The following is a 23816-nucleotide window of genomic DNA, read 5'->3' on the forward strand; positions in this document are numbered from 1 at the left end:
TCCAGATGAATTTGAGGATTGCTCTTTCTAACTCTGCGAAGAATTGAGTTGGGATTTTGATGGGTATTGTGTTGAGTCTGTATACTGCTATTGGAAAAATGGCCATTTTAACTATATTAATCCTGCGATCCATGAGCATGGGAGGTTTTCCCATTTTTTGAGGTCTTCTTCCATTTCCTTCTTCAGAGTCTTGAAGTTCTTGTCATACAGATCTTTCACATGTTTGGTAAGAGTCACCCCAAGATACTTTATACTGTTTGTGGCTATTGTGAAGGGGATCATTTCCCTAATTTCTTTCTCAGCCTGCTTATCCTTTGAGTATAGGAAGGCCACTGATTTGCTTGAGTTGATTTTATAACCTGCCACTTTGCTGAAGTTGTTTATCAGCTGTAGGAGTTCTCTAGTAGAGTTTTTTGGATCACTTAGGTAGACTATCATGTCATCTGCAAATAATGATAGTTTGATTTCTTCCTTTCCAATTTGTATCCCTTTGACCTCCTTATGTTGTCGAATTGCCCGAGCTAGTACCTCAAGTACAATATTGAAAAGATAAGGAGAAAGGGGGCAGCCCTGTCTAGTCCCTGATTTTAGTGGGATTGCTTCAAGTTTCTCTCCATTTAGTTTGATGTTGGCTACCGGTTTGCTGTGTATTGCTTTTACTATGTTTAGGTATGGGCCTTGAGTTCCTGTTCTTTCCAAGACTTTAAGGATGAAAGGATGCTGAATTTTGTCAAATGCTTTTTCAGCATCCAATGAAATGACCATGTGGTTTTTTTCTTTGAGTTTGTTTATGAAGTGGATTGCATTGATGGATTTCCGTATATTGAACCAACCCTGCATCCCTGGGATAAAGCTTACTTGATCATGGTGGATGATCATTTTAATGTATTCTTGGATTCGGTTGGCAAGAACTTTATTTAGTATCTTTGCATCGATGTTCATAAGGGAAATTGGTCTGAAGCTTTCTTTCTTTGTTGGATCTTTGTGTGGTTTTGGTATCAGCGTAATTGTGGCTTCATAGAAGGAATTGGGTAGTGTTCCTTCTGTTTCTATTTTGTAGAATAGTTTGAAGAGTATTGGTGTTAGGTCTTCTTTGAATGTCTGATAGAATTCTGCACGGAAACCATCTGGTCCTGTGCTTTTTTTGGTTGGAAAACTTTCTATGACCCCTTCTATTTCTTTACGGGTTATGGGACTGTTTAGATGATCTATTTGGTCCTGATTTAATTTTGGTATTTGTATCTGTCAAGGAAATTGTCCATTTCCTTCAGATTCTCCAGTTGTGTTGAGTATAGGGTTTTGTAGTAGGATCTGATGATTTTTTGGATTTCCTCAGTTTCTGTTGTAATATCTCCCTTTTCATTTCTAATTTTGTTAATTTGGATACTTTTTCTGTTCCCTTTGGTCAGTCTGGCTAAGGGTTTATCTATCTTGCTGATTTTCTCAAAGAACCAGCTCCTGGATTCGTTGATTCTTTGTATGGTTTTCTTTGTTTCCACTTGATTGATTTCAGCCCTGAGTTTGATTATTTCCTGTCTCCTACTCCTCCTGGGTGAAATAGCTTCTTTTTGTTCCAGGGCTTTCAGGTGTGCCAGACACTATTATTGATGCTCACAAGTACTTGCTGACTGGAGCTAGATATAGCTGTCACCTGGGAGTCCCTGCTATTGCATGACAAATAGAGAGGGGGGCACTCTCAACCAACCATTGAACTGAACACAGAGTTCCCAATGGAGGAGCTAGAGAAAAGCCCCAAGGAGCTGAAGGTGTTTGTAGCTCTGTGGGAAGAACAACAATATGAGCTATCCAGTACTCCCAGAGCTCCCAGGGACAAAACCATCAACCAAAGACTACACATGGAATCACTCATGGCTCCAGAAGCATAGGCAACAGATGATTAAAATGACCTCATTTCCATTCAGCACCAAGAGAACAATTTGCTCTCCACCCATGCTACCAATCCAAAGAGCATGGAAGACAGAACTATGAGCCAGAGTAGTAACAACAAGCTTACAATGGTCTAGCTTCTCATAGTACAGCCATTACCTTACCAATGCACTACAAACACTGTGGTGAGACTATTGCTCAGTGAAACCTGTATTTTCATAATTCCTTCAAGAATTTTCCCTTGCATGCAATTCACTGCCTTTTTTTCTGATTAACTTCTTTTATTTAGACTTTCTTAAGACCAAAAGGATGGAAAAAATATGTGTTGTGACAAAAAATATAAATATATGACATGCATCAGTTTAGGGAAAGTAGCATGGGATGGGTATGAGATACCCAGCATTTTAGAGACCAGATAGACAACACATATAAAAACTAAGCAAATGAGGCAAAGACATCACAGATCATTAAAATGTCCTCATTTCCATTCAGCACCAAGAGAACGATTTGCTCTAACCTATGAGTTCACCATTTCCTTGTCTCTCAAAACATTGAATAGCAAATAAGAGTGCCATTAAATTAAATATAGGGACACACAGGCACCAATTTAGAATATGACATTCTCTAAGTCAAGGTACAGGATTTCGATGATGACTGCATTGTTTGACAAAGTTTTGGTAAATGGTAGCAGAATTTAAAGAATTTTGTTTTATATTTTCTTTTTTCAATTTTCTATATTCTATGTTTACATTCCAAATGATTTTTCCTTTCCCGGTTCCCCCCTCCCCATAAGTTCCCTAAGCCCTCTTACCTCAGCCCATTCTCCTATCAACCCCCTCCTATTTCTCTGTCCTGGTAGTCCCCTACAATGCTGGAACAAGCCTTTTCAGGATCCGAGACCTCTCCTTCCTTCTTTGGAGTCATTTGATATGTGAATTGTGTCTTGGGTATTCAGAGTTTCTGAGCTAATATCCACTTATCAGCGTTCACTACCTTTTAACATCACAGTTACAGTGTGGAAAATTGAGATAAAACTGGAGGCTAGATGCAGCTCTTTGGCTACTTAAAATGCCATACCTCCTTTTCTTTCTCTTACTTTTTCTCTCTGTTGTAAACTATCATTTCATGCACATAAGCCTTGTGTAGTTCTATTAACTTCAAGAATGAGAGATAATGTAAGAAGCCCTTTTTTCATGTTTTCACAAGTTGAAATACAAGTAAAATATATTTGCCAGAAAAGCAGTTAAAGAAATTTTATGTGAAAAGTTACTCAGGACACTGGAGTAAGTTATCAGTAAATGTCCTTTATTCACTTGAGGTGTAACTATAGAGTCACATGCATCAAATGTACATGTGAAACACATGCATGGATGTGTGTATTAAATGATATACGAGCAGGAGATTCATTATTCAACAACTTGTCTCCCTACTCTTATAAGACGCTTGTTTAAAGACTAGGTGAAGTTAACGAGCTATATAGCAAGGAAGAGTTGTACCCAATTTATAAAGCGTTAAAAATAAAAATTAATATATAATTATTTTTACTTTTCTTATTTTCCTTGTAACATTTAGAAACCATTACTTCAACAATAAATTCTCATGTGGTTTAGTCCATTTCTTAGTTCAGGGTCCAACTCGTTGAGAATAAACACATGGCTGGATTTGTTACAAAATAAAAATTTTAGAGTTGTACTAATATTTATTTCTTTTATGCCAAAGTAACCGAATTTGAGTGAAACAAATTAGTTCCTCACTGTGTTAGGAGAATGGCAAGGCAGAACCTTTGTAGAAACAATAGAGTCATCTGCCAATTTCATGACCCCATCTAATTCAATGTGTCAGGTCTTAATCAGCTCTGTTTCACAGAGCTCTGTTCCATAAAAGCACATTTGTTTAACCACAACCTCTACTTCAGCATGACCAAAGAGGGAAGAATAACGGAGGAACCCAGGCATAGCTTACAGGGTGTGTTATGGGCACTGAGTGAATCCATCATTTGCTGAAGAGGCAGAGAAGTGACAGGCTCATTCATGCCTTAGAGACATTTTTAGGTCTATTGAAAATTTTAATCTGTGCACTCTGGATGAACCTCCACACTCCTTAATTTAGTCCATGTAACCTTGTGTGGAGTCTGTCTGACTCAGATAGGGCCAACTGGCTTCTGTAGGAGGCAACCCCTCCGAGCAGTTTTCATCTCTAAATTCATCCTGCCTTGAATTTTACACACACACATAAGCTCCATTTACAGGAGTATATCAGAGTTAATTAAACGCTGAGTTTGTTTCTTTAGAAATTGCACATGCCTCGGGGTTATGGAATAACATTTCAGCAACCAGCTTAATTTAGGATTAAGCACAGTGTGCATTTGCTGTGAAAATTTTCCTTTTATAAGTATACATCTATAGTGATGGGAAATTTCATTTCTCTTTTACCATAAAATGTTTAAAAATAGGTTAAAAATATGCCAAAAGATGCTGCACATCAGCAAATTCAGAATCACTCTTTTATGTCAGGAGACCTGGAAACAGACAAATTGAGTAGGCTGCTGGGAGGGTTGTGGCTTTGATGATAAGGCTTTGGCTGCATTCTCCCAACAGCTCTTGGGTTTGAGTTCTCCTTACTATGATTTTCCACACTGATAATCTCAAACATATAATATTTATAATTATTTTTGCTCAATTATATTCTGATTTTTTTATTATAGCATGAGCAAGTCAACAGCACAGTGCTGACTTTGTAAGAGTCATTTGACTCTTATGAGAGAGATTATATGTGTCTGTGAATAATTTTATTGTTCATTTTCTGGAGGATGAGTATTTAGCATGAGGCAAGCAGTGATCAGCAAAAGAGCACAGAAACCTCACAATGGTCTGTGTATATTTAGTCTGAAATACAGTAATACAGAATCTGTATAATTATTTTAATGCTATGAGTTCATTTTCTTTAATATCTTAGAGCATTTTTCAATAATATTATATTTTGAAAAAAAAAGCATCAATAGCTTAGGTCACAGAATTGTGCAAAATCAAGAAATACACTTTAAATAGAATTTAGCAAACATAGGAAAGAAGACAAATGAGCAATTGAAAATGGAGCCACCCCCAACCTTTCTCTGTTTACATGTTTAGTTTAAATTATTAGTGAGGTGCACATGTTCATCTCATTGTGGAATGTTTCTGTCCTTTCTTGTGCTTTTTCACTGGCCATTAAGTTTGGAATAAATCAGTGAAGTTTGAAATAAGAATAATTACTATAGTATTTGAGGCAGAGATACAATGAGGGAATGTTTGGTATTTTCTGTAGGTCAGATGAGCATATGGATCCTTGGAGGTAAAAAGTTCAATCAGTGAGGAAGAACAGAGACACACGAAGGCCAGAAAGCTACAGTAAAACAAAACAGCCCTGGAGCAGAGTCCTGTAAGCCCTGATCATAAATCTTATTAATCAGGGATATTTCAAAATAAAACAAGTGAGGAAGAAAAGTTTGTCCTACTTCAAATTTTCCACTTTCTTCACTACTTTAAAAGAGGTTAAGGAACAGAACTTTAAAAATTTCACATTTTCATGCTATTCAAAATATAATCAAAGACCTATGACAAATTTATTATTTGGTGAACACAAACTCTATATTATATTTGAGAGAGTCCTGGATACTCTATACCAAATGTGGAAAAATTTTATATTTTATAAGTGTAATTTTTTTCTTCTATGAAATGGATTCAGTGGTCAAAGGATATAACAGCATAATATGTGACATCTATGTCAGATTTAATGGGATTAAAAAGCAGTCACTGTAAATGCATCCTCTGTCCAAATCATTGTCCATGGCTTTAGTTCTGGAAGACTATTTTAATTTTAAGAATTTTCCTTCCTGGCATCTATAAAGCATATATAGTAAATTAAATAAAATAAATGGAGATGATCTCAGTCTGAAAGAGTCAAGATTACACAAAGCATTGCAACTTGGAAATGAGTCTTCATACATTAGAGAAAGTGAAAATTAAGGTGGTTAACTGTTAGACCTGAGGGAAAAGTGCCACTTATGTAGTGCAAAAAAGAAATAGAGACTAATTATTATAGCAATTCATAACAGACAATTATATTGAGGATTATTATTTGTATTACCCAATATAATTTTTAAACCTTCAAATATACGCATGTAATAAGATCTTATTTTAATGATTTTTCATTTTGTGTGTTATAAAATATTTTTAGAAATATTAAAAATTCTAAGGTTGTGAAGAAACAAATCTTAGCTCATAATAATTAGAGATATTCTATTTTTCTATTTGTTTTCCTGATTGACAACTTGCACTCAGTGAAGACATGGGTACATAGATGATCAAGGTAGAATAATAAGCAAAATTTCACATGGAAGGCCCCTTGCAATGATGCTCATTGTCACTGGGTAATTTATATACATACATACATATATATATATATATGACTATATTAATATAGTATTATACACACACACACACACATACACTCTTTAGACTTGCCTCACTGCTAGATTTGCAACCATTGTACAATACATTGCAGTTTAGTTGATAATCAGATCTCTGAATTAAGCATTTATCTTTACATTAAAAATGACCTCAAACCATTGATCACTTTTAAGAAAGCGGGTCCATGCTTAATTTCATTTTATGCAAATTTCTATCACAGAAATGCAAATAAAAACAATGTGAATGGCTAATGTCAAAACCTCAGGTGAGGACACATGTTGGCAAGTATGTGGAGAAAGAGGAACTCTCCTCCATTACTGGTGGGATCACAAACTGGTTCAACCACTGTGGAAATCAATCCAGATGTTCCTCAGAATATTGGAAATAGATCTACCTGAAGACACAGCAATACCACTCTTGAGAATATACCCAAAAGATGCCCTACCATGCCACAGAGGCACATGTTCCACTATGTTTCTAGCAGTCTTATTTATGGTTGCCAGAAGCTGGAAGCAAGCCAGATGTCCCAAAACAAAAAAACTACAGAAAATGTAGTTTATTTACACAATGGAATACTACTCAGCTATTAAGAACGAGGACATCCTGAGTTTTACAGGCAAATGGATGGAACTAGAAAATATCCTGCGTTAGATAACTCAGTCTCAAAAGGACAAACATGGTATGTACTCACTAATAAGTGGATATTAGCCCCCCCACACACTCAAAAAGTGCAGAATACCCAAGATACAGTCCACAGAACTCAGAAAGGTCAACAAGCTGAAGAGCCTAAGTAAGGATGCCTCAGTTCAACTTGAAAACAATCACAAGTAGGGAGGGAGGGATCTGGGAGGGAAATTGGAAGAAGGGGGTTATGGGCAGGGAGAGGGCAACCTGATCTGGTATTGTGTGAGGGAAAAGGACTGAAGCCCTGAGGGCCAGCAGAAAGAAAGGAAACAAGCAACCTAGGGAGGTAGGACATTAGGGGGACCCTCCAGAATGCACCAAACACCAGGGAGTGAGAGACTCTCAGGAGTCAAAGGGAGGGAGGGGCCTTAGATCAAAGGCTCAACAGTAGGGAGAAGGAACTTATAGAGCTCACTTCCAGGAGGAAAACAGGGCATCAAATGAAGGAGAGGATTGCCATCACACAGTCAAAACTCTGACCCTTAATTGTTCCTGTCTGAAAGAACTACAAGGATGGAAATGGAGAGGACCCTGAGGAAAAGAAGGTTCAGCACAAGTCCCAAAGTGGGATCCAGCTCAAGGGGAGGCCCCAAGGCCTGACACTATTACTGAGGATATGGATTGATCACAAAGGGACCTATCATGACTGCCCTCCAGAAGACCCAACAAGCAGCTGAAAGAGTTAGATGCAGATTATTGGCACCTAACCAATGGACAGAATCTGCTGACCCCTGTGGTTGAATTAGGGAAATGCTAGATGAATCAGAGGAAGAGGGTGACCCTGGAGGAGGACCAGCCGTCTCAATTAATCCGGACCCCTGAAATCTCTCAAACACTGCACCATGAGAAAAGGCAGCATATACCAGCTGATATGAGGCTCCCAACACATATATAGCAGAGGCCTGCAGGGTCAATGTTCAATCAGAGATGATGCACCTACCCTTAAAGAGACTGGAGGCACCAGGGAGTTAGAAGTTAGGTGGGTTGGGGTGTGGAGACATCCACTTGGAGACAGGTAGGTGGGGAGGATGAAGACTGTGGAAAAGTTGGAAGGTGGATGGGGGAGAAAAAAATCTGGAGTGTGAAAAATAATAAATAATAATAAAAAAAGATTTTCAAAATTAATATGTAAATATATTCTCATAGATTTAAATTATATGTGAGGGCTTGTAAGATTAACTATTAACACTTTATTAATTAAAATTTTATTAGATTTTTAATTTTCTATTATTTTTATATAAGTCAGTATGAATTGTCTTATCAGTCATTTCTCATATATACAAAGTATAGTTCACAGATGTTTAAAGAAATTAGTTTATTTTTGCATGTGTACCATTTCAGTTATATTAAATTTAATGTAGGGTTTTGCTCTAAACTGAACTTTTGTATAAGTGCTTTTAAAAGTTTCTTCTCAAGTGATGAAAATATCTACCAGCATTTGTTTATTGTTGTTTGGCTTTATTTTCAGTATTACCTCTTGCTTTCATTCTGTATTGAATCTGCATATGTAGTGAAGGGAAAGAAACAATTTAATCTTGTCTTTTAAAAAGTGACCTCAGGCCATTTATAAAGCAATACATCATTTTTTTCATTTTTATAGTGCTGTCTTACTGTATATGAAATTGAATAAACGTACTTCCAGATCATCACATTTTCCTCTGGCCAAAAAGCACAACAGAGATCATTACAGCTTTTTAAAATGTAGATCATTCCTAATATGTCTATCATGTGTACTCAGTCCTTCCTCAAACTCTTAGTTCCAGCCTTTCTTGCTCTTTTTATGTTACTGTGTGTATAACGAATGGCACAAAAATGATTATTTTTGTCGTTTTGATTATGTCACTGGGCTTTTGACTTTGATCCTGAGGAAGCATACAAAATATATTCAGCATTGAAATTTAATGTGAACATCACAGCTTCTGTTCAGAATGTTTATTCTGTTTATATGTTCACTGAGTTGAACAGACTTCAGGTCTAGTTAATTTTGGTAAGTGATGCTTTTATCTATTTGTACATTATTTAATAATACATTTTATAAATTAAAACCTAAAGCATGGTTCAATATTTTGTAGACATGTTGATTTCTTCACTATAAATATAATAGTAGATAATTATATAGATATTAAATAAATAATGTAGATAATATATATATGGGTTAATAAAATATTTGAGTTTATTTGTCTCTTATTTATAATAATAATAATAATAATAAATTTTTAAAATTTTCATCTTAGTTATGTGTTGTATTTCTTTCTCTTATCTATTAGATACCATTGGTAAAGTTTATTATTTAGTTCCAATATTTTGACTAATTTGAAAGCTTATACATGGCATATTATTTCAGTTTAATTTAGAAGTTGCCTCATTAGGCTCAAGGAACCATTGTGGTCATCATTATCATGACCAAAAAAAGAGACTTGAAGAATTGTGTCTGGATTAATTAAGTTTTTGGCCAATGTCAAGACAGTTTTGATGCCTCTTCTGACAGTCCTGATTCATTTTTTAATTTCATAATATACAATTTGTTGTTAGATGAACTTTAAGATTTTAATTTTCAGTTACCTAGATTATTAGTATTTACTTTTATTAATTTATTTTTTGATGTTAGTATTATCTTTATTCCAACTGTTTGTTTCTTCTCCATGGTTTTTGTTAATGTCTAATTGAAGTTGATCTCTTAGTTATAAAGTGATCTCTTTGACTCTTTTGACCATATCCAATCTCTCTTTATTTTATGGGTGTGGAGTTTAGAGATTCAACAGTCTGATTTGAGCTCTGATTTTGGTAAAACAGAGACTTAAGAAAACTGGCCAGAAAAAAATCAGAGGTTAATTCTCAGTTATTGTTAGTTCAAGTATTTTAAAATCAAAACCCAAAAGTTATAATTTCAGGGAGCCAAATTAACTCATCACCTGTCCAGGTGCAGGCTAGGCTTGATTTGTAATAGAATTTCAGCAGGTGTGTCAGCCACCCAAACAAGAAAACATTTTATACAAAAGAGAAACTTATCTGCTAGCCTCTTTAACTTGTGACCCATTACCTTGTAAGATTAGCTGATTCAGTGAATTTTTTTATAATAATCAGCAGTTTTTTAAGAATAATCTGACTGCACCAGGAAGTCATTCATTTGGGGCAAGTTAAGAGCAACTTCCTCATGGCTTATAAAGCTAAAACAATTATGTTTTTACAAGCCTTTCCAGTACAGTAAATTATGCTTTAAACATAAATGCTCATGATCACAGTTATCTGTAAACTCATATATACAGGTTTCTAGATAAATCTCTAATGGTTCACGTATAATAGATAAAAGAGAGCTCTTAGATACAATAAACTTACATTTCTACAAATATATAAGTTATAAAGAAACAGCTTTATTATGGTTTGAGGCCATTCTTTGAATATTGCAAACAATTCATTCCTTTCCTCTTCTGTGCCCTATTATTTATCCTTGGGCTTCATGATTAGCAGTCAGGCAGCTAAAATAAGAAGACTATGGGGTGTTGAATGAAGAGCTAGAAAGTCAGCCCTGAAGAGGTCCCCTTACAGTCATCTGAGCAGGCATCTGTCACGCTGGAGACTGGAATGCACCTCTGATTTCAGAACACTGGAAAAGGAGGACAAAACTATCAAGATCAGCAATGAGAGCAAAGTGCAACCAAGTGTGAAATGGGCTCTAGTGGGTAACCTTGAGCAGGGACAAATAATAATCTCCTTCCAAACAAGCTGGGAATTTGTGCTCATATATGTTTCCCAGACTGAAGAAAGATAAAATGCTATAAATCTGGTTAACATGTTTGGTAACACATTCAGATTGTGATTTATAGACACTCCCACCATTATGAGAAAAAAAAAAGGAAAGGACATAAGCAATCACTGAAGGTAAACTTCCTTTGAGTCTGGCAACCCCTTTCTGTTGAATTCTCAGCCTAGCATTTGGTGAGAGTACCTGTTCTTACTTAGGAGTTCCTGAAAGAAGTTCAAGATTTTAAAAGCATGTGATCAGACCATCTGATCTAGTAAGGCAAAGGCTGAAGTCTAGTAGGAGAGGAGGTTTACTGTTCTTACTATCATGATAGTCATAGTATAATTTAAATTTTATGTTATCGTCATCTTGCAAGTTAAATTTAAATTAGTACATAATACATAAAGTTTTATTAAGTTTGACATTATCTGAGAGAAATAATTAAATTTAAAGAAATACTTTGGGCCATTAATTTGGTCCTTAAAAATTAATAACCACATTATCTTTAGATGTGAAATCAGAATTCATTATTGAAATCTTGACTACTTTTCTTTCAAAGAAAAAAATCACTCATATCTGATAAGCCCACATATAATAAGAGCTTTTTCTTTGATTTTCCAAGTAAGTGTCCTACAATATATAAGAATATGTTTATCCCACAATATATAAAATATATTTGTCTAAATTGTAAATTAATAATGATTAATTCTTCCCAAATCCAAAATTATGTATGAATAGAATTTATTGAATTTAATTAGCAAGTTTTAGTGGTACTAGACAAAGAGATCTGTCCTGTCCGTGTTCATTTGGTACCACCCCACTTTTACACATGAACTTATATTTGAAAACAAGAATTGAAAGGTAAATTGCTATTGGGAGGAATATTTGCTAAATATTTCTACTGTATCTTAACTAAAACTCTTAATGCAAAGTATAGCATGAGTCTTTTAAAAAACAGAAACAAAATTTTCTTGTGTGGTTAATTGCCAAGTGAAATATAAATTGTAAGAAAAAACTATCATTTTTCTTCTCTGGACATTATTTTCTGACTAGTATATTAATGACTGAGAATTTTGCATACAGTTTTTAGATGTTATGTAAACTTTTTTTCTTAAATGTTTTATTTATTAAAAATAGATTCTTCTCTCATGCATTCTTCTCTCATCACATCCTGACTGTAGTTTCCTCTTTCTTGACTTGTACTGCCTGCTCCCCTCACTTTCCCTCTTCCCTAAATGAACCTCCATTCTCCTCCACATCAGAAAAGAACAAGCCTTCAAAGGACCACAACCAAACATGGCAAAATAAGAAATGTTTTAAGCAATCAAACTATTTTTATTCCTTACATTTAGTAAATTAATGGGTTAAATTTATTTAATAAGAATAACTGAGTGTCTTATGTTAATGCAGCTGCTGTTTCAGAATTAGAAGACCCACTACAGAGGGCATTGGGTCACCTGTCTGGAATATTGGATCTGTACACAAGCTGTTCCACTAATTGGTTATGTCACCTTGCAAAATCCTCCACAGGGACTAAGTCATTTAACAACAGTTTTTATATATTCAAGATTTTGTAACTAGAATGTTAGACTCAAACTCTCCTTAAAATTATCATAACAAATGGTGGCAAATAATTATTGTTACTATATATGTTGGTTTATTTTTAATACTGTTAAAAGAGTGTTACCACAACTAAGACATATACGTACTTTATGTATGAGGAGGCTTTTTCACTTGGTACTTTCCTAGTAAACATTATGTGGGTCGATTGTTACAGGAATATCAGTCAAAAATACCAGCTTCTTAGCATGTTCTAGAAACTAGATTCAGAGAGGAGATATGTGTCCTGTACATAATGACACACATAAGCAAGAATTCACAAAGCAATGAAAATGAAATTAAAGTGTATGCAAACTCAAAGAATTCTAGAATCTGGAACACTGCTATTTTCATTCAAGAGACTGCTTGTATTGCAACCATTTGTTCACCTTGGCTTTGTCCCATTTCGTTCTGTTAGTTAACTAGCATTAACAATATAATTGTAAATATTTCTGAATGGATTTAATACTAAGACTAATGTTGACAATGTATCCATACAGTCACCCATAATCACTAAAGGCAAAAAGTTACCACACAGTCAGTGTCTCTAGCTACTGATGAAATTGCTTCCTCAGTTTCCCAAAAGAATACAAAATCCCCCATGTAGTAAAGTAAGTTACTTTAAAATGTTTAATGCAGTTAATACAAAATCTGGCATCTTGTTAGTACAGGGGGCTCATGTGGACACTGCAGAGTGTGTTTTCTAGTAAAATTTGTGAAGAAATTCTCTAGCTTTTTTGATGTGTGGTGTCCATGTAATTTCTTTATTTTTTTAACCTGAATATTTAACATTGAATGTGTTCATGGATATTGTGATGTTTTTACTTCATAGCACTGGCATTAGATTTTCCTCTTCTGCATGAAGGCCTGTCCCCTGAATAAGCAGCATTGGGCACTCGTCTCCTCCCCCTCCTCTCTCCTCTCCTCTCCTCTCCTCTCCTCTCCTCTCCTCTCCTCTCCTCTCCTCTCCTCTCCTCTCCTCTCCTCTCCTCTCCTCTTCTCTCCGCTCCTCTCCTCTCCTCCCCTCCCTTCCCCTCTCCCCTCCCCTCCCATCCCCTTCCCTTCAATTCTCTCCTCCTCCTCCTCCTCCTCCTCCTCCTCCTCCTCCTCCTCCTTCTTCTTCTTCTCTCTCTCTCTCTCTCTCTCTCTCTCTCTCTCTCTCTCTCTCTCTCCTTCTTATCTTATTTCAGTTGGACTGTCTTCTATCAGTTTCTACAAGAGGATATTAAGTAACTCCTTTCTTTCCTCATTTTCTGTCTCACTGAAGAATCTCCTTTTTCATGGTCTTTCAAAGAGGCAGAGATACTTGATGAACTGCTAATTCTATACCAAGGCTACTAAATTCCTAGAAGTTCATACATTTAATTCACTGTTTGAATATGAAAATTCATATGCTTGTTTCATTTAATTAAAATTATTTCTGGTAGAAAGGTTTGCATCTGGTTGATATCACCTTCATTGCTGCCATTACTAGAAGTCAACTAGTTCACCATTGTAGAAACAGTAAAGAAGAAAAGCCTTGTACAGAAGTTTCAAGTGGTACTGATAAGTGAAAGAATGAGGATGCACATACATGGAAGAAGTCAGAAAGCAACTGGACTACGTTCCCAAGGAAGTTTTCCAGCAAGCCTGTGACCCTCAGCCTATCAGGATAAACTTTTCCTGACTCTTAGACTCATGTGGATCCTGCCTTGTAAGAGTTATCAATGGCATCCCCAATGTCTATAATCAATGATAGTTCCAGTTAGCAGGAGCTGCAGGAGCTGCTGGGTTTTTATGGCTGGAACCGGATGTTTGTTTCCAGCCCTACCACAAAGGGCTTATAAGTGATTTTTCTTGTGCTAAGGTTTTTTTTTTTTTTTTTTTTTTTTTTTTTTTTTAATTAGAAATGGAAAGTCCTTGTGTTTGGGGCCACATTGAATGCTCTTTATGCATTTGGGATTATATGGATTTGCCTCAGAAACCACATTTCTAACACCTTCTATAGCAAAAGGTCAAATTCAGTTCAGTGAATTATAGCTAACTTCTGGAGTATAGTTTATATCTATGAAACCAGAGTCAATTTGTTCATCCTATTCATGGGAGGCATTATTCTGCCAAGTTTGGGTGCTGCCTATTTGAGAGATCTTAAGACTATGCATTGGATGCTCAGAAAAAACAACTCACTTTTATTTGGGATATGGTACACAATTGTAGACAAGAAATTAGCTATATACTTTTCTGCTTCCCTCACAAAATATGACTTTGGGTTTGCTTTTAGGCGCTTTTTCCTTAAATATAAGTGGTGAAGGGCATGTAAAGTTCATTCTCAGCCCACAGTTCTTTAAGCATTTATTTCCCTGTCAGTGGTATTATGTCAGCAACTATGTGTGGGTGGTAAAGGAGGTTCTGAGAGCACTAACCATTCACTGATTAAACAAAAAGCTGTAAAAATAACATAAATGGGCAGAGTCTGTGAACTAATCCCAGCATTCTAACTAAAAAATGAAAGGTTTTCAATAAATTTGACAGCACGGCTTGTAATACATAAGTTTTGGCCAAATTTGTCAAAATCTTAAAATAAACAGTGCCTATAGAGAGTTAGTGGCACATAATGTCTGGTATTTGAATGGACTTTCATCTGGTAAGATGTCCAGGTAAAAAGAATAAAAAGGTATGGTTATCAGGAAGGCATGTAAAAGCATCTATAGCCTTATATCTGAAGCTCTTTATGGCAATAATTATAAGTAGCTAGTAAATGAGTTCTTTGAATAATGGGTTAATGAATAATAAAATAACAGATAAATAAACACTTTAAGCACTGTAACACAGATATGGAAAAAGGAGCACCTTCTAAAAACTGGCAAAGTACTTAGGTCTATCAAGAAATGTAAAATAATTTCCAAGTAGGCCTTACCTAATATCACTGCAATATTTCAGGCAAGATAACAATATTTAAAATTGTCTTATGAAAGGGAGGTTGAAGATAGATGAATCATGGCTATATGATCTTAAACCTTTAACAAGAAAGAAAACGTACTTGATTATATGCTTTCTTTGGGTTGTTATTCTTTATTCATCCATATTTTCTGAATAAAACTCAGATCAAAGAAGTATATTGATTATATTACTCCTTTGGATGGAATATTCATTTAAAAATTAATATAGTTTCCTGGAAGATTTATTGTACCTCTTCAACTACTTGACTCTTTAACAAAAATTTGCACACTAGTAGAACAGTTGAGGGAAAAGGACAGGCTTAAATATTTTTTTAATATTTTTATTTTCTATATTCTTTGTTTACATTCCAAATGATTTCCCCTTTCCCGGATCCCCCCTCCCCATATGTCCCATAAACCTTCTTCTCTCCATCCCTTCTCCAATCGCCTCCCTCCTTTTTCTCTGTCCTTATATTCCCTTCCCATGCTAGATCAATCCTTTCCAGGATCAGGACCCTCTCCATACTTCTTCATGGGAGTCATTTGTTATGCAATTTGTGCCTTGGGTATTCAGAGCTTCTGGGCTAATTAATATCCGCTTATCAGAGATTGTATTCCATGTGTATTCTTTTGTGATTGGGTTACCTCACTTAGGATAATATTTTCCAGATCAAACCATTTGCCTAAAAATTTTGTGAATTCATTGTTTCTTATCGCTGAGTAGTATTCCATTGTGTAAATATACCACATTTTCTGTATCCATTCCTCCTTTGAGGGGCATCTGGGTTCTTTCCAGCTTCTGGCTATTATAAATAAGGCTGCTATGAACATAATGGAGCATGTGTCTTTATTGAATGCCGGGGAATCCTTTGGGTATATGCCCAGGAGAGGTATAGCAGGGTCCTCTGGAAGTCTCATGTCCAGTTTTCTGAGGAACCTCGAGACTGATTTCCACAGTGGTTGTACCATCTTACAGCCCCACCAGCAGTGGAGGAGTGTTCCTCTTTCTCCGCATCCTCGCCAACACCTGCTGGCTGAAATTTTTAACAGTACTTTTTAGAAGCACCTGGAAAAAGACGATGCTCCTGTCTTCCAAATTCTTCAGGCAATGTTATTTAGGAAGTATTCAACTTCTAATTAGAGCATCTGTAAGTTACTATTTTACTTAATTTTTCATTAATCACTTAACTCTAAGCCGAATATTCTAGAATCACTGTGCCCATTAATTCCAATTTTCAGATTGAAGTCAACTTCTGTTCAAGATAGCATGTATTTTTTAACTTTCATTCCCAGCTTCTTATAACTTAGTGCTGGGTACTAGATCCAGATCCTCATGCATGCTAGTCCATGATTCTAATCCTGAGCCATAGCTCCAGTCTTATGTTTCTTTATAGTACAGTGTTACTTCTCTATGTCTAAATCACAAGCACTAAGTGCATATAAACCTTGAAAAGCCTTCTATCTTCTTTTAGGTCAGCCTTGTAAAGGATTTAAAAATAAAACTTACATTGCACCTCTCAAACGAAGGATGGTTTAAAAGCCTAAATAAAGTAGCTTCTGGATAGATAGATAGATAGATAGATAGATAGATAGATTCACCCGTATATATAATAAAGCACTATATTTTTACATCAGTTATGGAGATATAATTATGAAAATCCAACAGCCAGGAGGCTGAAGCAGAAAGAATACTACAAGTTTAGGCCACCGTGTTTATCTATCTATCTATCTATCTATCTATCTATCTATCTATCTATCTATCAATCTATCTATCGATCGATATAGACATAGACATAGCTATAGCTATAACTATAGCTATAGCTATAGCTATAGATATAGATATAGATATAGATATAGTTATAGATATAGATATATGAATCATTTCCATATATGATTCCTTATATCATTTCCATTTAGGATAATTACTCCCAAGTAAGCCTTTCCTAGTATCAATGCAATGTTTCAGTTAATATTGCAACCTGACTTTCTTACTCAAAACTCTACGAGCAGAAAGCCATATATGAAATTGTCTTATAAAAGGGAGGTTGAAGAAAGATGAATCAAGGCTATCTGATTTTAAAGAAACCTTTAATGAGAAAGAGAAGTTAATTATATGTATGCATATATATATATATATATATATATATATATATTCTACTTAAATCAGAAAAAAATAGATTTGTTATGAAATGTGCTATAATTTGGTATACTGTTAGGAAAGGGAAAATACATAAAATTTTCAATGTAGTGTTTATGAATAATTTTATATGATGCATGAATTGGTTACACTAGCTTTAGAACATATTGTTTGCTAATATTTAGAACATATATTGCTAGGATGATATAATTTTGCCATGTGTTGCTTCAGGTCTATAAGCCATCATTTTGCATATATATATATGTATATATATATATGAATATATGCAATATGTATATATATTTTATATTTAAAATAATATCTATATATAAATTGCAAAACATAACCTAAGTTAATCTACATCCACCTGTAACTATAACAAAGCATTTAAACTAGCCCTGGAAACATGAGTTCAACAACCAGAAATACATAAAAATCAAAACATGAGAGAGAGAGAGAGAGAGAGGGGGGGGGGAGAGAGCACGAGAGAGTAAGAGAGAGAACTGAAATTACTGCTAATTCCAGTGGTCACTTAAAAGAAAACATGTTCGATTGTACTTTGTGGGTGGTGTTTAATACAGGACTGGATAATGATTATGGAAGTATAGCATTAAGAGAAGGGTTTCAAATTTACATGATATATATAGAGAGCAAAGGTAAATCTGTAAAATCTAAGTATACATCTGAGAATAACTAAAGTCACACATCACATATGTGTCAGAGAGAAAATTTGATATAATCAACTCAATTTCTAATGTTTAAAAGGCATGGTTTTCTTAGACATCCTTTCGCATGTGGTTTCATTTGGCTGTAAATAGCAACATTTTTATGCTAATAGCATGGGCATTGAATAATAGACAAATCAATATTATTTTCAAGTATAAAACGTGATTATTTTGTGACAGAACAAGAAATACCTACATTAGTTGCTTTTCTAAAAGATGTGATCAAATACCTGAACAGCAACATCTTAAGGGGAGGTATGATTTGGATTCCGAATTTTTAAACAACTTTTCCTGATTTACACTTCGGATTAGTTCTTTTGCTGTATCTAAAACTGTGTAACATCCTAATGTAATGTGTATGCATGTTCATCCTTATATAAATATATTTAGATATAGAGAGTTTATTCTTTAGGAATTAAATGACATAAAAATTGCCCTTCTTTATACATGCGAAAGAATCAAATGATCATGCCAAAAGCCATATAACCAAAGGGCTCATTTATCTGGATGGAGATACTTTTCCCCATTACAGATTTGGAGATCAACTTTGTGTTTCACTGTAGAAAGAACACAAAAACACTCGTATATTTTCTCCTGAAAAATGAAATATCAGATATTTTTGTTTACTGTGAGACTGAAAAAGCTAGTAATTTGCAGAACATTGAAATTCAATATTTTTGAAAACATTTTTCTTTACCACCATCTAAAATATGTTTTCAATAATAACTGTTTATTTACTAATAAATTAAATCTAAATAAATCTAAATCTAAATTTCTTTAAAAATAGGACACTAAGTATTTTCTTAAAGAAATTATATTTGTATTTCTTCAACTTCTATCCAGATAGGTTAGGAGAGTTTATTTATTGCAATTTTTGATTTATTTTGTTTGTTTTGTTTTTTTTAGAGACAAGGTTTCTCTGTGTAGCCCTGGTTGCCCTGGAACTCACTCTGTAGACCAGGCTGGTCTTGAACTCAGAAATCTGCCTGCCTCTGCCTCCCAAGTGCTGGGATTAAAGGTGTCTGCCACCACTGCCCGGTTCAAGAGTTATTGTAATAAGATTTTCAGTACCTTTTAAAGGAACTTACATCTTTATTTAGTTAATGGAGACTTTATTCTTCTTCTCATAAATGGTTTCAATGATTAACCAGAAAAAATGAAGAAGAAAGAAATAATATGTTCAACTAGCAAAAGTATAACTAGAATTTCCTAATGTTGAAGACTTAGTTTTTATTTGTTTCATATATTTGAGATAAAATGGTTTTAGATTTAGGTGTTCAGTCTATTCAGTTATCTAACTTGGTCAATAATGTTCTTTGGTTCTTGTTATCTTCATTTTAAGACATACTTCCAGGGAAGATGTGTTGGCTTAAAATATGATTACTAAGTGATCTTCTTTAAATACTCTGATTTTGTAAAAATAGCTGAAAATATTTTGTTGCTCTTAGAAATTGGATTAACAGTGAACTTAAAGAAGGCTGAACTTCACCAGGGACTGGAAACACGCTTGACTGCCTGGCCTTCTATAACACTGTCTGGGACTCAATTTATCCTTGTCTACAGGCTTCTCCTCCTTTGTTTCTCATCACTTGCTGGGTACCCTGTTATGAATGTTGACAGGAGACAGCACTTGAGGAAGTAGTTATCTGTACAAATACAAATGGAAGATCAGAAAAATATCTGAAGGGCTGATCTTCACTGGAGTAAATTCCAGCAAGTGAAATCTAATTGTACAAAAGGATGAAATATTGCTAAACAATGTAGTTGGTACATTTGTCATCTCAGTATCTGAAAAGGTATGGATTCTTCTAATATAGGTTTGCTTTGAATTCTGTGACCACACAGATGCAGACTGAAGTTATCTCTTTGGAATAATGTTATAGACATTAAACAATAATGTACAATTCAACTTATTTCTATACTACAAATATTTAAGGTTTATGCTTATGGTTGTAGTGACTGTCTTACTTTTGAGTTTAATTATACTGACATTTTAAGACAAAATAATGTAGTCAATTACCATTTAGTATTGTTTTCTTTCTTTCTTTTATTCTTTCTTTTTTCTTTTTTCTCTTCTTATCAATGTGGATTCTTAAATTGTGGCTGAGTTACCAATGTGCATGTTACTGGAAGTTTCCTGAGGTAATAAGCATTTTATCAGGATAGAGAATGAACAATTGGTGCTAAATAAGGCCAAATGGAGCTTAACCAGTCCGAATTACATTAGATTCCAGACTAGGTCAGAGAACACTGAAAATAAAACCTAATTATTCTCAATTGACAACTTCAATATCACCCTTACATCTTATATTCTGACCTACTTTGGAAGCTCTTTACATCCCTGCTGTAGTGAGGAGCACGTCACAGGAACTATCTTGGAAAGCATTCATCTGTGGAGTAGTGCACTCCGATCATGACAAGAACAGGACAAATGAAGAGTGGGAGAAACTTGTAATTGGATAAATCTCTTTTCTGAAGTTGAATTAAAGGTAATTTGTCCTACTCATATGGTATATCAAAAGAAATATACTCAATTGATTAATTAACCTAGAAATTAAATTCATCATCACATATTTTATAATTTAAGTACACCTTCAAATCATTGATTTTCTACATAAAGATCTGCTTTTAAGATCAGAAGAATATCATTGTGTGAAGGATATGTCATATTACATATATCTACTACTCAGCTGATATCAGCAAAAACTAAACTAGTTTTTCCCCCAAAGTGTATAACTTTGTGTATATACTGAGAATCTTCTTGCTGATGTTATTTAACCACACCCAAAAAATCTATATGCAAGGAATTCTTATATTGTTCTAGGTGAAAATGCATTAAATTAGGAATATTTCTCTATATGTGTAATGAATATAATAATTAAGTTAAATGTGCATATTTCTACCTATATCTAGTTGTTTTTCAATCTTCAGGAAATATTTTATGTATATGTATAGTCAATATTGGCTCCTGTCAAATTACAATCTTGTAATTGGTAAATGTTAGACGAAAATAGTTTATTCACTGGATAGAGTTAATTCTCTCTCTTTTTTTTGTCGTGTGTGTGTGTGTGTGTGTGTGTGTGTGCGTGCATAAATGTGTGCATGCACATAGATATGTATACATTTCAAAAAATTACTACATATAAAGAGAAATGATCACTAAGTAACTATGGATAATGAAGAAAGAGAGAGAAGTTTCTAACTTCATATTTGGCAGAACTTACAAGTACTGAACTCATGTTCTTACACTCTTCTGTCTTGAACTGACATTCTAAGCAAAAATTTTGAAGCATTTTTAAAGATTTATTTTCTAGAAATCTTTTTAACACTTGTAGATTTTAATTACTTTCTTCATTGAAAGGCTCCCCTATTTGTTGTCACCCAGTTTCAGATAGCTGCCCTATTTTCTGGTTCATAATTGCAACTACTTGATAGACAATGTCAGTTCAGTCAGTCATTTCTTCATTTCTGCACTCCTTCATCCACCCACAAAAACATTTTCTCTATAATCTGAGATCTTTAAGTCAAGAAATCCAAAAGTAAAGAAAAAGAAATAAAACTAAAACCACTAAAAGCAAAAAATAATGTCTATCTTGTATTGAGGAAGTAGATTTGGAAATATTGATATGGATGACACCTATGCTAATTTTGTTAGAATGCTATAGGGATTTGTAAATATATTTGGTAACTTTATCTGCTAAACAAAGAATTATTTTCTTTTTTTTATTCGATATAATTTATTTACATTTCAAATGATTTCCCCTTTCCTAGTCCCCCACTCCCCGAAAGTCCCATAAGCCCCCTTCTCTTCCCCTGTCCTCCCACCCACCCCTTCCTACTTCCCTGTTCTGGTTTTGCCGAATACTGCTTCACTGAGTCTTTCCAGAACCAGGGGCCTTTCTTCTTGTACCTCATTTGATGTGTGCATTATGTTTTGGGTATTCTAGTTTTCTAGGTTAATATCCACTTATTAGTGAGTGCATACCATGATTCACCTTTTGAGTCTGGGTTATCTCACTTAGTATGATGTTCTCTAGCTCCATCCATTTGCCTAAGAATTTCATGAATTCATTGTTTCTAATGGCTGAATAGTACTCCATTGTGTAGATATACCACATTTTTTGCATCCACTCTTCTGTTGAGGGATACCTGGGTTCTTTCCAGCATCTGGCAATTATAAATAGGGCTGCTATGAACATAGTAGAGCATGTATCCTTATTACATGGTGGGGAATCCTCTGGGTATATGCCCAGGAGTGGTATAGCAGGATCTTCTGGAAGTGAGGTGCCCAGTTTTCGGAGGAACCGCCAGACTGATTTCCAGAGTGGTTGTACCAACCAGCAGTGTAGGAGTGTTCCTCTTTCTCCACACCCTCTCCAACACCTGCTGTCTCCTGAATTTTTAATCTTAGCCATTCTGACTGGAGTAAGATAAAATCTTAGGGTTGTTTTGATTTGCATTTCCCTAATGACTAATGAAGTTGAGCATTTTTTAAGATGCTTCTCCGCCATCTGAAGTTCTTCAGGTGAGAATTCTTTGTTTAACTCTGTACCCCATTTTTTAATAGGGTTGTTCGGTTTTCTGGAGTCTAACTTCTTGAGTTCTTTATATATATTGGATATTAGCCCTCTAAAGCCACACAAAGATCCAACAAAGAAAGAGAACTTCAGACCAATTTCCCTTATGATCATCGATGCAAAAATATTCAATAAAATTCTTGCCAACCGAATCCAAGAACACATCAAAACGATCATCCACCATGATCAAGTAGGCTTTATCCTGGGAATGCAGTGTTGGTTCAATATGCGGAAATCCATCAATGCAATCCACTACATAAACAAACTCAAAGAACAAACCACATGGTCATTTCATTGGATGCTGAAAAAGCATTTGACAAAATTCAGCATCCTTTCATGCTTAAAGTCTTGGAGAGAACAGGAATTCAAGGCCCATACCTAAGCATAGTAAAAGCAATATACAGCAAACCGGTAGCCAGCATCAAACTAAATGGAGAGAAGCTTGAAGCAATCCCACTGAAATCAGGGACCTGACAAGGCTGCCCCCTTTCTCCTTATCTTTTCAATATTGTACTTGAGGTACTAGCTCGGGCAATTCGACAACATAAGGAGGTCAAAGGGATACAAATTGGAAAGGAAGAAGTCAAACTATCATTATTTGCAGACGACATGATAGTCTACCTAAGTGACCCAAAAAACTCCCCTAGAGAGCTCCTACAGCTGATAAACAACTTCAACAAGGTGGCAGGTTATAAAATCAACACAAGCAAATCAGTGGCCTTCCTATACTCAAAGGATAAACAGGCTGAGAAAGAAATTAGGGAAATGACCCTTCATAGTAGCCACAAACAGTATAAAGTATCTTGGGGTGACTCTTACCAAACATGTGAAAGATCTATATGACAAGAACTTCAAGACTCTGAAGAAGGAAATGGAAGAAGACCTCAAAAAATGGGAAAATCTCCCATGCTCATTGATCGATAGAATCAATATAGTTAAAATGGCCATTTTGCCAAAAGCAATATACAGATTCAATGCAATACCCATCAAAATCCCAACTCAATTCTTCACAGAGTTAGAAAGAGCAATTATCAAATTCATCTGGAACAACAAAAAACCCAGAATAGCTAAAACTATTCTCAGCAACAAAAGAAAATCT

This window comes from Apodemus sylvaticus, chromosome 18 (genome assembly GCF_947179515.1).
Source record: "Apodemus sylvaticus chromosome 18, mApoSyl1.1, whole genome shotgun sequence".
In the NCBI taxonomy this organism is placed as follows: domain Eukaryota; kingdom Metazoa; phylum Chordata; class Mammalia; order Rodentia; family Muridae; genus Apodemus; species Apodemus sylvaticus.